This window comes from Rattus norvegicus, chromosome 2 (genome assembly GCF_036323735.1).
Source record: "Rattus norvegicus strain BN/NHsdMcwi chromosome 2, GRCr8, whole genome shotgun sequence".
Taxonomy (NCBI): domain Eukaryota; kingdom Metazoa; phylum Chordata; class Mammalia; order Rodentia; family Muridae; genus Rattus; species Rattus norvegicus.
In genome coordinates, this window is record NC_086020.1 from 232,201,494 (window position 1) to 232,220,063 (window position 18,570).

The window sequence follows — 18,570 nt, forward strand, 5'->3', positions numbered from 1 at the left end:
TTAACAGATGTAAAGGCTGTGACCAAAAACTACTACTATAAACTGCCAATGTCATTGCTCAAAAACCAGGCAGCTGAGAAGCATAGAGTGGATTTTCTGCTTAGCATCTAACAGCGACCAGCCGAGTGCCAGTCAGCTGGACCGCCATCTGCAAGCATGACGAGTAGGATTAGTCTGCTTCCTGGCGGCATCTGGTTTCCAGAATTGTTGTATGACGAGATAGTAGGCTGTGTTATCTCTTAGCCAGCTATTTTGTCAGCTTCTACATTCTAGAATGTGGAGGGAACTTAGGCTGTGCTATTTCCTCTTCAAACACCCCCTAGCACGTTCTCATCCTCCTGATTCCGTTCTCCCTGATCAACTCTTGTCTTCACAGTGAGTGAAAACGCCGTACTTTTAAAGGTTCCTTATGAATATAATGAAGGCATGGTCCACAACATTCGATAATTCCACCCACGTCCAACAGGAAGAAATTGTACAGGGCTGTAAGCTAATTGGGGCCAGCCTAATTTTCTTCCTATGTTCCTCATTTCCCATAGTTCTTTATTTTCATCCAAATTTCCATGGTGATGTCTAAATTACAAATTAGAATTTTTGTAGAGTAACTTCAGTTACATTTCATGGTACATCAAGCAGAAATTAAAACTTAATATTTGATCTAAAAGCCCCTGGTATTTTTCTTTTGCTGGATGCGGTTGGAATGTTCAGTATGTTCTCTTTGTTTTCAGTACACAGATCTAGAAATGATCCATTACTTTTACATAATTGTAGCATCCTCACCTTGATCGCCTTATACCTGAGTTTCAAAGGGTATATCCTGTTCTCTGGGTGCACCAGTGCCACCTATTCATTCAAAGTTATTTCAGGGAACTGCTATGAGGCTGACATGACAAATACTAATGGAGCATGCTTGTTCTTCTCAGTAGAGGGGTTAGAAAGCTATTTGTGGGGCGGGAGTTGGGGAATAGAAAGAGATGCTATTTCTGTCAAGTTATCGACTGGCTCATCTGATCGCTAGAGTCGCAGGCAAAATAACCAGAGGCAAGGCAGGTACACTGCTCTTTCAAAAGCAGATGGTGGAACTCACAAGAGATTTGAGCAAAGAGGAAAAAAAGCTTAACATACAAGCAGATTACTATAGAGTGAGTTGTTTTACAAATAATAGTAGGAATAAAATCACCAAACACAATCTTTGATCCTAGGATATCTTTCTAGTGCATGGTTATATGCTATTTACCAACAAAATGCTTAATCTTGAATGTTTTTTGCTAACTAACTTCTATTTTTAATATCAAAATTTTAAAGTGGAATTCTGTCTATTATTCTTTTACTATTGTGCACCCTTTTACTCTCATGGGGCAATGGGGTAGTAGAAAACTATTACTCTGTAAATGTTTGGGTTGTTCTTTGAATTTATAGCCCATGGCTAAGGATATTGATGGCCTAGCAAATTTAAATGCATTTAAATATATATTAAATGAAATTGCAGCCTTTAGGTTTATGTTAGACTTTGTTTCATTGTAAAAAAACGACATGTGAAGAGCAGAGTTGGAATATTTTGGCCTACTTTGAGTTGGTGAGTGGGGTTGAATGAAAGATACAAACTTTCAGCATTTATCTTTGATAAATATTCTCTTATGATGAGATCAGTGCCCTTATGGGCAGCATCCATCCTGCATTAATATAAATTGTTAAGAAAATACCTTCCTTATCTTTTACTTTGTTCATTGTTATTATTATTATTATTATTATTATTATTATTATTATTATTATTAAATCTATTTTTGTAGTCCAATCATTATACCCTTCCTGGTCATCTTCCGACAGTTCCTCATAGAATTCTTCCTCCCAGGTCTCCTAAAGGATGTTCCCAGCACCCCACCCCCACCTCATCAGCTCTCAAGTCTCTCAAGGGTTAGGTACATCTTCTCCCACTGAAGCCAGACTAGGAAATCATCTGCTGTATATGTGTCAGGGGCCTTGGACCAGCTTGTGTATGCTTGCTGGTCAGTGGTTCAGTGTCTGAGAGATCTCAGGGTTCTGGGTTAATTGAGCCTGCTGCTCATCTTAGAGGGTTGCTCTCCTCCTCAGCTTCTTCCAGCTTTTCCCTAATTCTACCACAGGAGTCAATGCTTCTGCCCATTGCTGGAGGGCGAATACCTGCCTCTGTCTCAGTCAGCTGCTTGTTGGGCCCCTCAGAGGGCAGCTATGCCAGGCTCCTGTCTGTAAGCAAACAAAAGCATCAGTAAGAGTGTCAGGTCTTAGAACCTTCCTTAGATATGGATCCCAACTTGGGCCTCTCACCAAACCTCCTTTCCTTCAGTCTCCATTTTTGTCCTGAAGTTCTTTTAGACAGGAACAATTCTGTGTCAGTTTTTGACTGTGGAATGGCAACCCCATCCCTCCACTTGATGTCCTGTCTTTAAACTGGAGGGAGACTCCATAAGTTACTTTCCCAACTGTTGGACATTTCATGTAAGTTGCCTCTCTTTGAATTTTGAGAGTCTCTCACCTCCCAGGTCTCTGGCACATTCTGGAGGGTCCCTCCCCTCCTATCTCCCAAAGATGCATGTTTCCAATCTTTCTGCTGGTGATCAGGGCTTCAGTCCTGTTCCCCCCATACCTGATCATGTTCTCCTTTTCCCTTCCCTGTCCCCTCTCCCACCCAAGTCCCTCCCTTCCTCTGCCCCTGTGATTGCTTTCTTCTCCCTCTCAAAACAACATTTACTTTAAAGAAATAAAGCCCTCTATGTATAGGACTATTGCTACTAGTTAATTGGAGAATACTTAGCAGAAGTGGGACATTTAAAAATCCTTGATTCCTGTTGGAATTCCCTGTGCTATAACTGCCAAGGTTTAACCTTTTGGGTTATAGTCATTAAAAAAAGAGTGAAACAATCTATTCCAGATAACACTCAGAAATGTCTCCATAGGTAGATGCTTTTAAAATATGATTCAAATAGTCCATCATTATTAGTGTGTGACAGCTTCACTTTTAGTTAACATTATCAAAAACTTAATAGGTTAAAAAATGTTGCTAATGCAGAAAACAGTCCCCTGAACAACATATCTATATTCCTGTCAGTTCTGTGATCCATATCTTACCCATGGTTCTCCATGTGTGAGAAGACAATGCAAGAAGCAAAAGAGAATATGAAAGACTAGTATTAGAAATGAATGGAACAGGAAGTAGAGCGCCACTAAAAAGAACAACAGCTGCATTGTGGGAAGAATAGGGGGTCTACAGCTGCATTCTCTGCCCTTCTTTCTATATGGTTTGTCATTTCACCTCACCCAACTTCTGAGGTCCCCTTCGCCCTGGTATTAGCCAACACGCCACATGACAGACACCCATGATTCCAGTGATGTGCTTTTCCTCTCTGGGTGACGCCTGCTGGTTGGCTGTGGCCACTCATGGAAGACGATGACAATATTTGTATCTCCACAAGTGAAAGCACTCAGTTTTGCATGGTTTGTTCTATTTTGTCTGGAGATCACGGTGCCACACCTGAGTGTTTTCTATCACCATGACAAGGAAGGTTCTTCTCCCTTCCTAGCAAAAAGAATAATTTTAGAGGAGATAAGTGGGATACTTAAAAATGCTGCTTTCATTTATACTATGAAATATAAAAATAAAACTGTCAAAGCTTTTAGTTTAAAAGTGTTATCAATTCATAGGATTATATCTATCAATTGATCAGTCTATCTAGAGAGAGAGAAAAAAAAGAAAGAGAGATATTTCAGATTTCTAAAGAAAGAATTTGATCTGACTCATCCATATCTGATACCTCATAGATCATTGTCCAGTGCTTAATACATGGCAGGAAATATATTTATTTATCTCATTAATATAAGTTCATCTCTGAAAACAGTGGAAGTAAAATGGAATCATTTGTTGGCCTTTCTATTGTAAGTCTAGAGTTTATAACATTTGAAGTGAAGTTTGTATTATTTACTGTCGTTCGGTGACCTATTCTTTTAAAGTTCTATGAAAAGATAAATGATAAGCCAAAATATTTATTCTATTTGTTGTGGCTAAATTAAATGAGGACAGGAGCTGGGCTAGTTTGCCAGATGAAACACTTCCTTGTAAATGAAAAATTAAGGATTGTGTTTGTATAAATTTGTTTTTTCTCCAAAAAATATACAGTTCATTATAAAATCTGTCTTGCTTTATAGTCTCATATGAGAGGTTAGCAATATATTGTGTTTGTTGTACCAAAATTTACATTATTTCTACAATAAGAAAAACGTCTTGTCAATTTTAAGCAAATAATGTTTTACAATTCAAAATCAAATTGTCAAATAAACAAAAAATTATTAGAAAGGATCTATTTAAAATCCAACAGGTCATAGAATTTCTCCGTATTTCTGGTAAGACGAAGTGTGTCATTGTCATCCATGACAAATAACAAAACAAGAGAAAACAGTCTGTTAACAGTTTCAATTAGAATCTCATAAGAAATGTTGGAGAGTTGTACCTATAGTTATTTTTATATTTTAGAAATGTTTACAACCCCTTAGGAATAATGACATTATCAACCAATCAGACACCCCAGAGCTCCCAGGGACTAAACCAATGACCAAAGAGTACACTTGGAGCAACCCATGGCTCCAGCCGCATATGTAGCAGAGGACAGACCTTGTCGGACATCAGTGGTAGGAGAGGCCCTTGGTCCTGGAAAGCTCAGGGCCCCAGTGTAGGGAATGCCAGTGCGGGGATTCAGGAGGGAGTGGGTTGGTGGGTGAGTGGGGAGCACCCTCATGGAGGCAGGTGGTGGGGGGGATGAGACAGGTTTCCGGAGGGAAAAGAGGGATGATGTTTGAAATGTAAATAAAGAAAATATTCAATAAAAATATTTTTTATAATACAGTTGTTATCCTCCTCCTGGTCTGCCCCCTCCTATAGCTTCCCATCCTACCCAGCCTACCTCTATCTTCAAAAGGATATTCCCCAACTGTACCCCACCACACCCAACCTCACCAAACCTTCCCATTCTCTGGGGCCTCAAGTCACTGGAGGTATATCTTCTCTCACTGAGGCAGACCAGGAAGTCCTCTGCTATTTATATGTCAGAGGCCTCAGATCAGCTAGTGTATGGTGCCTGATTGATGGCTCAGTGTCTGAGAAATCTCAGGGGACTGCTGGTCTTATGGGGTCGCCCTCCTCCTCAGCTACCTCCAGTGTTTCCCTAATTCAACCACAGGGGTCCCCGATTTCAGTCCATTGGTTGGGTGTAAGTATATGCATCTGTCTAGGTAAGCTGCTTGTTGGGCCTCTCAGAGGGCAGTCATACTAGGCTCCTGTCTGTAAGCACACCGTAGCATCAGCAAGAGGGTCAGGCCTTGGAGCCTCCCTTTGAGATGGATCCCAATTTGGGCCAGTCACTGGACCTCCTTTCCCTCAGTCTCTTCTCAATTTCTGTCCCTGTAGTTCATTTAGTCAGGAAATCATAAGAAGTAAAAATACCTGAAACCAACAAATGAATTTTTAGGGAAATACTTGTGGAATGTTCATTACATGATAGCAGCCTATCAAAGTGTTGTAATATAGTAAGATAGTAAGTAGGAATTGTTTTAGATTTATTTGTTTTATCTTATATATGAATGATTCTCTTACATGTATGTAGATGTACAGTGTGTGTGTGTGTGTGTGTGTGTGTGTGTGTTTGTGTGTGTATGTGTGTGTCTGGTTCCTAGAGAGGCCAAACAAGGGTGTAGAATCTCTTTGCACTGAACTTACAGGGAGTTGGAAGCAGCCATGTGAGCTGGCAACCACACCGGGATTTTTGAGTAGAGAGTCCTTAGTGACGTACTATCTCTGAAGCTCGAAGATTTGAAAAAATACATTTGACTTTTCTATTCTAATATTCAGAAAACATAACTTGCTGCTTTTAGATATGTATATATTATGGAATAAATAAATTAATCTCATTATCATATTTATTACTTTAACATTAGGGGTGAGATAACATTCATAATATACATTCAGAAATGTTCATGTTTTACCTATATATTATATTAATAACTTTTCACAATGCTGATAATACATCTGGGATTTGTATTTGCTATCTAACTGAAAATGTATTTCTTTAAATTAACATGTCCCTGTCCCGAGGGCTCACACCATTTTTTGTAACTAACATAATGCTCCTTCTATGATTTCAATGATACAGATTCATATAGATAGATAGATTAGAATATATCTACATATAATATATTAAATAACATCTTTTGTGCATATAAGTATGCCATATATAGTACATATATATATATATTAAAATAATTCTATTGAATGCTTCTATTTTATCAAAGGAAAGTCTAAATAAGGTATTTCAAAGTAAGAAATGTTTAATCAAAGTAAGAAATAAAGGCTTGGCTTGGTTATAATAGTTTACAATTGATCTAGCTTTGGTAAAATATGTGAAACCCACAAAATAATTTTATTACCAAAACTGTGTACTCTCACTAAAATGTATTGCAATATATAGAATAAGAAAATTCCTATATTATAAAAACTATCATAAATCATGTGATATAGTTAATAATTTTACATCAAATTAAGGTAAGCTATTCTTATTTTCTCTGGGTGTGAAAGATGATACTTTGTAGCCATTAAAGCAAGTAGGAAAATCAACAGTTTTAAAGATTTTTTCAAATTGAATGACAACAATATACTCAATATATCTTTGCTGTTCTTTTGAATAGAGCAAGGTGGTTCACTAAATATACCTGTGAGGTTGGTGATTCCTGTGAGGCAAGAAGTCTTTCCTAATTGTCTTCAAGTTTTACCCTTCTCTGCACTGCTTTCCAGAAAACATTAACAGTAGGGAACAGTAGGGAGAAGTTTCCTCTGTTAGACACTGTGCTGAGGAGCATATCTCTCTCTCTCTCTCTCTCTCTCTCTCTCTCTCTCTCTCTCTCTCTCTCTCTCTCTCTCTCCACGCTGTGCACAGTAAATGCAGTTCTACCTTCTTTCTGATGACTGAGCTCAGGAGGCTTGGGTGGAAACTTTCTTTAGAGATCCTATAATAAATATTCTTTTTCAATGTTAGACAATTATTACTAACAGGAAATTCTCAGTACATATAAATAGCACTTACTGTCCCTTTCACATTTGTAAAATGACCTTGCTAATGGAAAGATAGTGATAAAGAGAAAGAGGTAAGTCTTCGGAGTCAGACATTAGTAGCTTTGACCTGAATAAACAATTTACTATATGGTTGGAATCATTGGAGTTTTAAAGATGGAGTTTGCTCCCAAATAAAATGAAATAAATAGCTTCAGACAATTTTTTTGCAAAAATCAAATGAAAGATTACAAAACACAAATCTTATTCCCAGAACACTGCCAATATTCCACAATAGCATTGGTTCAGTTATGTATAATCCAGGTTTAATAATGATGACATATAAATGGGTTAAATTGTAGCACACCAAGGTTTTATAAGAAACACGAGTTTGCATTTGTTTTTTCCCAGTTAACGGGAATGCTGTGGAGTCACAGGAATGGAGGTCAGGAAGGATAATAAGGGTTTCCACCTAGTGTGCCCACTGCAAGGAGGCTGTTAAAAAGTCTTTCCACAGGTCTAGGAATGGCACAAAGAAATAGAGATGTGCTAGAAGCAAGGGCTGGAAAGTTCCTAGTGGGAAGGAACTAGGGTGACTCTGAGACTGCAGCAGGAGTCTAAGTACACTGGGAATGGAGGTCCGGTGTGAGGAGAGGCCAGCTGACAGACATGCTATCTATCTGGGACTCCTAGTTGCCACACTAGACTGGGGCCTGGGTAGGGACAGTTTATTTTCCTTTTTGTCCTCCTTTCCTACCCTTCCTAACTTACTCTGGTTTTATTGCAGCTTGCGTGCAGGAGTCCCATAGAAAGGGGCTAAACCAACATGGCAGTAAGATGACTCCCAATGAAATTCTGCTCTACTCACAGATCTGTACCTCACGCAACCCTTATCAGAGAAGCTTCTGCAGTAGAGAGTAATTAACATAGACACCCACAACTGGAAAATTGACAGAGAGTGAAAGACTTTGGAGCACCCAATCCTGAATGGGATGGCTTCATCAAAACCTCAAGGATCACATTCGATGCAGAAGAGGAGGTTGTGTGAGTGAGTCAGGACATGGGAAGGATCTAGGAGGAATTGAGGGAAGGGGAAATGTAATTAGAATATAGTTAATGAGAACATTAAAGTATATTTTAACTTAAAAAAGAAAAAGTGTGTGAGAGGAAGATCCAGACAGGGTGGATGACTCCAGTGAATCAGTGTTGTCCAGACACAAGAGGACTGATGGACATGTGACTCACAGACGCTGTGGAAGCAGGCACAAGATCTGTAAAGGTTCAAGCCACACAGGGTCCAAGAACTGAGATGGGGAAGTGGAGACCAGATCCTATCCATAAGCAATAAGCTATTTGTAATAGAAGGCTGCAGGCAAAGGGAACATCATTCCAGAAGTAGTTGGGAAACACAAAATGAAATCCATGCTTTCTGTGCACTTCTTGTTTCACCTTTGCAAATAAATTCTAATTTATGGTTTAGTTGCTTTATTTATGTTCTCCTAGTTTATTAAAAGAGAAGAGAGAAAGGTGATTGTTCAATTATAGAGACATACATAGATCCATGAGTAGATAGAATAAAGTTGGGTAGAGGGGCAGGGAGGAGGAGAAATCATGCTAAAACTTCACATATAAAAGTTTAAACAAAAAGCAAAACCCCATGATGCCATAGAAATATTTAAAAGCTATATGTATCAAAATTACTACACAGGCTCTCAAGATAATTAGACACAATTATATTTCTTTTTCATTATATTTTCTTTATTTTTGAAAATTTTAAACGTGTATATCACAAAATACGATCACATAAACTCCATTTATATCTTACATCTCCTTCTTTATCACCTTCACCATATCACTTTTTACACTGCATGACTTTCCCCTCTACTTTGATCCCCTACCATGTCCAATTAGTGATGCGGATACCTGGAGACCCAGGGCTCATGGAAGAGCTGTTGATGGGACAATCCTCAAAAAAGACTCTGTTCCTCCTACTAGCCGTTATTACTGTACCTCTGTCATAAGTAAAGGGGCCTGCAAAACACCTTTCCCATCTACGCCAGGTCTTGAGCAGGTAAACACACTTGCTATGAGCTAATGATCCCAGTAGCCACATAAAGAAGGCAGCAACTTAGTGCGCTCTTTTTCCTGGGTACTGATTCTGATGTTCTTCCTACATCCTCCTTGGTTATGGTCCCTGAGCCTTGAAGGAGTATGGTAACAGAGTTATCCCATGTAGGACTGAAGTCTCCACCTCTTATTTGCAGTGCTTCAAACAATTAAGTGTTCTGACATTGACTGACTGTGGTCATTTGCTAGTGGAAGCTTCACTAGTCAAGTTTGAAGACAACTTAAGTCCATGGGTATAAACATAAGTATTAGGAAAACGATTTTGACAAAATGACCATTTAGAATCATGCCGATAACAGGTTCTATCATAGGACCTATGACTTCTACAATCATGGCCTTTTGGTCAAAATTATAGTATCCGGCATGAAATACCCTCCTGTGAGGCAGGCCTCAAACCCTCTCAGAAAAAGGTTGGTGACTGCATAATATTCATTCCATGATTTCACCAAGGGGCTTCTCTCGTTTGGCAGTGTGGTACTGTAGTTTAATGTCAGAGTAACTTCTCACTGTTCTTCCTAAAAAGGCACATCAAAAATTGTTTAATCAGGATATATAAATGGGCTATTAATTAGGTTGGATTTATTAAAATATGTAGAATTTGGATATATATATATATATATATGGTAAAACACAGGAAAAAATAAGTGTACAGTTAGAATATTGGAAGATTATTTGTGGAGGGAAGTTTAGCTCATATATTTCAATTATTTTTAATTCCCCTAATTATTAAAAAAGACTAGTAATTTTAGTTTCTACTGAAATCCAATAAAATCTGGATCTACATGGAAAATGTGTAATCACTAAATAATTAAATGGCATTTACAAGTATATATTATGGTATAATATATGTAGCATAAATATACATATCAAGTACATAAATGATTCAAAGAATTACATAAACTCAGTATTCTAAGGTGTTTTGTGTGTGTGTGTGTGTGTGTGTGTGTGTGTGTGTGTGTGCGCGCGCGCACGTGTGTGTTTTGGAAATCATGTTATGCCTCTGATTTTTCCTACTGATGAGCTTGCTTCATACCACAAAAGATCTCAAATAGTTAGACATTTTCTTCACTTTTATTCAAAATGTATTTCTTCCAACGCAGTTCAGACAAGATGAGACACAGTGAGATAAAATCCGTGAGATTGTCAGAACACATTTGTCTGTGTGAAGATTATATAAGACAATGGATCTCTGGGGTTCAGGGAAAGCTCATGTGAGGAGAGTGGAGGGCATGAGGACATAGTTTCCATAACAAGATAGACATTCAATCAGTAGTTGTTGAGTGAATGAATACATGAATTAAAATTAACTACTGAATGGGGAAAGCCTTGAATCAAGGAGCCCTTGCCTTTTATATAGCCCCTTGGTTCACTGCCAAGGCTCCTTGACATAGAACTTTCTATATAGAGGTGTCTGTTGAATCAGGTTTTCTTTTTCCATTATGTCTTCGTGCTATTCCTTCTTATTTAAAAACCCAGTGACGCAGCATGTTCACTTAAATTGAACCACATGTTTCACTTGTCAAGTATCAAGGACACGGAGAAACTCTTAAGGCTTTAAAACTAAGTTGTTTTCTTTAACTAAGAGAACAGTTTGCTATTTTTTTATCTACTTAGTAGATGTTCAATGTACAAGAAGATTTTGTTTAAATGACTTATAATCAAAGATCATTTAAATTTCATAAACTATTAGGAAACTAAGCACATGTGTTCTGTATATTTTTACACTGAGAAAATATACTGTCCCCAATACATTCATTCAAATAACATGTTCAGCTCATATTTGATTTACTCACATGAAAAGAAAGACCCTTATTCAAGAATTTTCTCCATCAGATTGTCTTCTGTGCATGCATGTAGAATACTGTCACAATTAATAATTTATGTAAAGGACCCATGTCCACTTTGGCCATTCCAAGGAAGGTCTATAAGAAAAAAGTAAGCTCCTTTATTGATTGTCCAGTGCAGAATCATCAGCCTTAAAATCATATATGCACCATCAGCAAAAAATCACTCAGAATAGTGTTTATGTATAATATATAATATTAATATTAATGTAATATTAATATATATTAATATTTACGAAAGGAAAAGAGGCTATAAACTTGATATGGGATACATGGTAGGGGATGAGGGAGAAAAAGAGGGAGGGAGTAAAATAATTATATTTCAATAAAAGTATTTTTAAAAATATATGTAACATTATATAGTAAAATAGTAGATATAGAAAGAAGTAGAAATGTCTAAGGGGCAGCCAAATAGTTTTCCAAAGTTATAGTACTTGCCTAGCATGCACAAGCCACTTGGTTCAAACATTAGCATTGGAAGAAAAAAATAAAAATGGAAAGAAAGAAAGAAAGAGAGAGAGAGAGAGAGAAAGAAAGGAAAAGAAAGAAAAGAAAAGAAAGGGAGGAGGTGTGGATGATTGGCGAGGGGGGGGTGGGAACAAACAGAAATAAACTCTTTTGTCCTCGTTGGTTTTAGTCAGTGCATTATCTCAACAACAGATAACCAGATTGGACCAGCCACTGTGTACAGATTTGTGAGTCTGTGAAAACCCAGTCAAGACAAGGTCTGAGATGACTACGTGTAAGCCTGCTTTTAATTCTATTTTACTCCCTATAGTAGGACAAATATGATTTTAGGATAATGTTAGTTTGTAAAAAGCCTATCTCATTTAAAATCTAAATCAGACTATAATTATTTTTGTTCTATTTTTATATTGTAATGTAATAATGATATTTCTCCATTCTCCCTATCACTGGAACCTACACATAGACCCTTTCATAATTCTATTTCATAATTCTTTTTTTATTAATTGTTATTAATGTTCACAAACATACCACACACACACACACACACACACATATATATATATATATATATATATATATATTCCTAAAGAAAACTTGCATATTATATGTGTATGCACGTTTTCAGGACTTATCATTTGGATAGATACTAGAACACTATTTAACATTACAATACAAACCAATGGCATGTTTCTAGTCATAGAATTTTCAGACAACCACACACATGCACATCCACATGTTCACATGTGCACACACATATACATGTGTGTTTATATATGTGTGTGTACATGTGTGCATAGAACTTATCTTGCAGTTATAATTTTATGAATTAATATCATAAACATTTTTACTTGGATTAATTTAAAAACAAAAAATAATTTGTAACCTAAGCATTCACCTTTACAGAAGTGTATCAAGGCAATTGCTGTCCCACTTTAAATACTCTTTGTTCGTGAATTCTTTAAGTATCCCCATATTACCACCAGCATTCAGGATGAATCACTCGATGAAGCGGTTGTATAAGACCCTGAATTCGTTTTCCAGTACACATTTCTAGGATTTCCTCTTTCCCTTCCTATAAGGCAGCACAAATAAGACAAAGGGCCGCAGAGATGTCTCAGCAGTAATTTCACTGGTTGCTATTCCAGAAAACCCAGATTTGATTTCCAGGACATATGTGACATCTCACCACTATCTGTGATTCCAGTTCCAAAAGGTTTGACAGCCTCCTCTACAGGCATTCCACCCAAGTAGTACACAGATACATATGCAGGAAAAATATTGGTAAATTAATAAAATAACTTAAAACATTAAAAATGTATTCAAATGTAGAACCACAGGAAGTAAATGTCTACATAAATTCCTGCGCTGTGCCAATTGAACGGGTCTTAAATATCTTTTCAAATGGGAGAGTTGAATCTAGTTAAAATTACTTTGACAATAAAATTTTTGTAAAGGCAACTCAAACCATTATGAAGCTTAAATGTTAGGAACACAGCGATATTTTAAATTCAAGGGAGCAAACAGCACTTAGTAGATTGCTAAGATGCTCTGCACCTTTTCACAATATGCAAATGCAAATGAAGACTTGACATTTTAAGCTTACAATATTCATAAACTCAACAAAAAATTAATTTGTGAGATTTTGAACCGAAAAATAGTGCGTAAAAGTATCTAGAGAAAGGAGGTGAAAAGAAATAATGGAAAATGAGGAGGCAGAACCAAATTTGTTTTCATTAGCAATTTTTTTAAATGTACTAATACTGAGGTGAGGACACGTGGTAGATAGCATTGATTCCTTTGACACCTTCTTGGACCAAGAAAATGTTAAAAAAAAAACATTTTGTTTTGAAGGTAATTTTATCACAGAAGGAGTTGTACAGCTCAGTGGCAAAGCAATTTTTCATTAATCTACTTCTTTATTCACTTTACATCCCAATATTAACGCTTCCTCCCCTCCTAATACCCTTTCACATAAGTCCTCCCCATATTTGCCCAGAAATGGAAGCCCCCCTCGGCATATCAACTCCCCAATACCCCCACCCAACTCCCAGACTGCAAGTCGAGTTGCTGCAGGACTAGACACATCCTCTCCCGCTGAGACCAGACAAGGCTGTCTTGTCCATTAGGAGGTGCTGGATCCAAAGGCAGGCAGGTAGGCATCGGGGTCAGGGATACCCCCTGCTCCAGTTGTTTGGGTGGTGTGCATGAAGATTAAACCGCGTATCTGCTACATATGTGCAGGGAGGGATAGGTTCTGCCTGGCCTTGCTCTTTGTCTGGTGATTCAGTCTCTGGGAGCCTCCAAGGGTCTAGGTTATTTGATTCTGTTGGTTCTGGTGGAGTCTCTGTCCTCATCGGGCCCCTCAATCTTTATCCCAACTCTTCTGTGAGACTCCCAGAGTTCCATCTACTGTTTGAGTATGAGTCTCTTCCTCTTTTTCTATTGGCTGTTGGGTGAAGCCTCTCAGAGGACAGTTATGCTACGTTCCTGTGTGCAAGCATAACGGAGTAATTATCATTAACCGTGTTGGGGATTGGTTCTTGCCCATGGGATGAGTCTCGATTTGAGCCAGTCATTGGTTGACCATTCCCTCAGACCCTGCTCTCTTTGTCCCTACACATCTTGTAGGCAGGATACATTTTGGGAAAAAAGGCTTTGTGGGTGGGTTACTGTCCATATCCTTACACTGGGACTCCTGCCTGGCTACAGGAAGTGATCATTTCTGGATCCATATCACCCACTGCCAGGAATCTCAGTTAGAGTCACTACCTTAGACTATGGGGCAGGGGAGGGCTGTCCTCATCTCTGGCCTGGGGCATGATCTAGAGATTTCCCCACCCTCAGACAATCTCCCTTCCTCTCCCCTGCTTACCCTACATGATTTCATCCCTGATCACTTCACCATTTCCTGTTCTACCCAGTTCCTTTCTTCTATCAATCTATTTTGTTTCTACTTCTGAGAAAGATCCAACCATCCTCCCTTGTGCTCTCCTTGTTATTTGGCTTTGGATCTGTTGATTATAGTGTGGGGTAGTAAATCATTTAACCAGCACAGAGAACACCCTGATTAGATCCCCAACAAAGAGAAGAGGAAGCTTGGTCATCCCATGTGTCCCTTTCTATGGGAAGACAGTGTTTCTCTTCACAATTTATCTAACTTCTCATTATAATTTAATTGAATGAACTGGAATCTCTTCTAAACACAAATTACCTTGGAACAGACAAAATGCTACAAGGATCTCAGCACAGTTTCCTCGCCTCAGAGCCTAAGAATATAGATTGTCCTTTAGGTTCTCAGAATTAGAAAGTAGATTCCAGTTAATGCCTGAAGGTGAAGACAAAGAACAACGTGTGGTGAGTCACACACTTCCTGGAACAGAATGAAAGCAGAATATACATATCTAACGGAAGGAAACATACTAAAAAAGTGAAGACCTCTCCATAACCTATTCACCAGCACTGGATTAAGGCTAAAAGGAGACACTAAATCAACAGTAAACCAACGGGTGCTCCCAGTCAGAATTCTAGGCACACCTTAATGAGTGTTTCAGAAACTTTGGTTTCCTTTGTAAAACCCCAATACAGTACACCTGAGCTAGGGGCTCAAACTGCTACCATTTATGTGTGTGCAGTGACAGGGATGAAGAAGCACCTCTGATCCTTGTTGATCGCTCTTTGCTGCAGAATCATGTTCTCCAGCTACTGATCACATCTGGGAGTTCCCTGTTTTCCTGCTTTGATAACATCCTGCAACAGCTCGGGGCCTCGTGTGGTCTGTGGTTTAGAACAGTGCAGGGATCACTGACAATGTGATTTATAAAGCTGGCTCTGCCGTCAGCATATGCTTTCATTAACTCTGCCATACTTTGCATAGGATCTAATAAGTGCATGGGGCACTTATTGAAGGTTCCCGTGTGATAGCATAATACTATGCTCTAAAATCATGGGTGGGAGAATACCTGTGTACTGGTTTACCTGTTGTCAAGTCATACGTAATCACAACATTGGTAAGTGTACTTTGCTAAGCTTTCAGCGTAAAACCTACCTCTGAAAATATTGGTCACTGTGACTGAAAAACACATTTAATTCAGTGTTTAGCAGAAGAGTGAAACGATACAGAAGATTATTGTAATCTAAAGTAACTTTTGACTTCAAGGGTGAGTTTAAGAACTTTCACTTCTAAATCTAGGCTGACAAAGGTTGTTTCTACTCCCTGTGGCACCCTTATATCTGGCAAGATCTGAACTAGTTCCCGAGTTCTGGTGATAAGATATTGTTATCAGTGAACAATACTAATCAATACATCTAGAACTGCCTCAAAATATAGGAAAATAGGATTTTTAGCAAAGAAGACTTGCAGTGACCCAAAACTTTGATGGAAAAAGGAAATAGCTTTTCTTGGCTTATGAATTATAATTGAATTAAACAAAAGTACATGTTGCAATAAGAATTGGGCATTGGGTAAAAGCTTCAGTTTTCAAGCTTGAGATATTTTTCCAGGAAATTTGGAACTTCAATGCTGAGCCATAAGGGAGTCAAAGTATTAATTTGTCTTTTCCCTCCTTAAAAATTATGCCCTCAAATTATTTTAAAAAACAACTATTTCTAGGTAATTTAAAGTTGTGGTTGGCTTCACCCCCAATGATGTGGACTTGGGGGTCTGTCTACATTCCTGAGCAATTAAAAGACATGTGACCTTAGTGTTATGTCACCCGTATGTATGTATGGCAGGGTAAATTTGAATCAATTTCAATATCCTCACATTTATGTGTAGTTTCATGACATGACTCATGAAAAATAAACGAAAATGTCACAGTGTAATAGTACAAATCATTAATCTCAGCTCGCCTGCAGATTTAACCATATTTGCCAACTTAGTGCATATTTTTATTTCGGTCTCTTTTCTTTTGTAAAAAAAATACTTTAATTAAAATGTAACTGTGTGTGTCTCTTTTTCTAATGCAGACACAGGCAAGCATATGTGTGAGGTACAGGTGATTGTAAGCTGCCATCTGGATACAGGACACTGATCTCAGTTCCTCTGCAAAAGCAACAAGTGTCCTTAATGGCTACCCCATCCCTCCAGCCCTTTATTGAGTATTTAAAATCAAATATTACATTCAAATGAGTTCCTAAAATTCTGATGATGTAAATTTCATTGTCTAATAAATTTTGCCATCTCCTTAAAATTTTGTTCAGTAAATGTGTCTTTCATAGAGCGTCAGCAAATGAGATGTTGAAAATAATAATAATAGCCTCTAAAGAATTTGATTCATGACATAAAATCATTGATTTTTTTCCCCAAATGCTAACACGTTAATGTTTATGCTTGAACCAATAATTTTGGGTCTATAGATACCAAGCTTAGGGTGATATTATTTTGAGAACTGAATGCAAGAAAGGGAAATCATCTCATTGAATTTACTAAATAAAGTGATTGCTCTGAAGAGTTCTTAAAGTTTAGGAAGGACTCTGGCCCTTCATTAAATTTTTAGAATCATAGATGTACATATATAATATATTATACATATATATTATTTGTATATATACATGCATATGTATCATATACATATGTGTATCATATACATACACACACACACACACACACACACACACACATATATATATATATATATATATATATATATATATATATATATATATATATATACACACACACACATTATTGTTTTAATCCCTGGACAATTTCAAAAAGGTCATTACACAAAACGGGAAGAGTTATTGAAATATTACTGTGGTTGTATCATCAACTTCTATTCAGCAGGTCCCTGGTCTCCTGTTTCCCGTTGTAACATTTTTGCAAGTGAATTTTACTTAAAAGTAGTACATAATACCAATATAAGATACAGCTAGCAAAATTTTTTCTCCTCTCATTTGCATTTTTGATAATCTATTCTTAATCCATTGATAACTCATAAATTAATATACTAGAGATGATCTGTTTCCTAAATACTCATGAGTAAAAGTTTCCTCTTAGGCATACCCAGAGAATGTTTTTATATTAGCTCCTGTATCTGTAAAATACAAAAGTGATTAAAAACATCTTACCCTCACAAGCTAACAAATGTATTCCCAAGGAAAAAGACACATCTCCAGAAGATCTTGTGTTCGTAAGACACTTCTACAGGAGCTCCTGTGGAATGACACAGGGCAGTTTGACTTCCTTGTGATTTAGAATACAGATTCCCCATGCAACATAGGAGAAAACAAATTATAATGACCAAGGGCTGTGTAGACAGAGATGTCCCCTCACATTGTGCTGTGTGATAAAACAGAGTCCCATGCTCAAGATACAAACAGAAAGTTTACCATTATAAAGCAATCGTATTTCCCCTTTCCCTCTTTACTATGAAGGGAAAAAGGGAAAAAGTTAATTACTCATCTGACAACGCAACTCATAGTTTTAAAGTAGAAATGACAGCAAATTATGAGTTTACCAAATGTAAATGTTTTTCCAGTTAATAAACATGTACAAGAGATATAAATCTCCTCTGTATTCCTTGATAATCTTGTTTCAGCAATGACTATTTCTGAAACTAGCAAGAATCATGAAATTTATTTTTGCTACTGTTAAATCTCAGATTATTTAAGCAAGCTTCTTATTGAGATACAATGACACCATTTACCCCATACCTGGTACCCCACACCTCTCCAAGAGACCATTACCAACGTTAATCCATCTCCTGCCTTTAAATACTTCCGTGTGGTCATGGGCCTCAGGGAAAAAGAAAAACAAAGCAGAAACCTAAAGTCATTGTATTCAAATAAAAATGACTTTATTGAAGAATAGTTGCTTCAACTAAGCATGATGAGGTATACAGCGCTAGAGTCCTAGCACTCAGAGATGCGTCAGAGGGTCAGGAGTTCAGGATTTTACCTGTTCAGTAAGACATTGTCTAGGAAAGCATGTGACATAAGCTCTCTCTTCCTTAATTTTCAACATGCCAAAGGAAAAAAAAATCCCTGATTGGTTAATGTGAGCATAGCTATGGAAAACAATATACTTCCAAGTGATGATAAGGTAAGTACAAAATAGCAATC

At 37.5% G+C, this 18,570-nt stretch overlaps 1 long non-coding RNA gene across 2 annotated transcripts; it reads left to right on the forward strand.

The window, feature by feature from the left end:
* The first annotated feature begins 261 nt into the window (after positions 1-261).
* LOC120100956 (uncharacterized) lies at positions 262-16,697 on the forward strand. Of its 2 annotated transcripts, none has more exons than XR_005501354.2 (4): positions 262-375; positions 7,857-8,117; positions 11,678-11,782; positions 16,474-16,697. It is a non-coding gene; the product is annotated as an uncharacterized LOC120100956 (long non-coding RNA). The 2 variants fall into 2 exon arrangements; XR_005501355.2 differs by having other exon boundaries at positions 7,857-8,113.
* Positions 16,698-18,570: the final 1,873 nt, after the last annotated feature.